This window comes from Equus quagga, chromosome 9 (genome assembly GCF_021613505.1).
Source record: "Equus quagga isolate Etosha38 chromosome 9, UCLA_HA_Equagga_1.0, whole genome shotgun sequence".
In the NCBI taxonomy this organism is placed as follows: domain Eukaryota; kingdom Metazoa; phylum Chordata; class Mammalia; order Perissodactyla; family Equidae; genus Equus; species Equus quagga.
In genome coordinates, this window is record NC_060275.1 from 52,813,298 (window position 1) to 52,813,832 (window position 535).

The window sequence follows — 535 nt, forward strand, 5'->3', positions numbered from 1 at the left end:
AGATAATGTATTTAAGCACTCTGCATCAGCAGGGTTGTAATAAACGGTGACTGGCCTCCTAATTTATCAGGTGCAATCTGAGGCCGAGGTCACTTAAAGGACACCTAGGATTTTCTAGCCCACGGCTCCCCTGTCTGCACCGCCATCGACCTGCGGGCTCAGGTCAAGAGCCGCCCGAATCTGCCGCGAGGCGATCACCCTGGTCAGACTCGCCTTCTTCCCCTGGGGCGCCGCTCCCGCGAAGGTCACTTCGCGAGCTTCCGGGCCGAGCAGGGTTCTGCTGGTGCGCCGACGAGGCGGGGCGCCTCATCCTAGCCCAGGGGTCCGCCGAAACCCTGAGCGAATCCGCGCGCGGGCAGCATCTGCCAGCGCTGGACTGAAACTCGGCGGCGACGACGGACGCGTCCCGAGGAGCCAGAAGCCGGCCGTGCACCTCCAGTCGGCCAAGTTCACGCGCGGGCCACGCCCCCGGACCGCGCGGCCAATCAGCGCCCGGCGTGCCGGGGTCCCCCCCCACCCGCACGCGCGCGCAGGG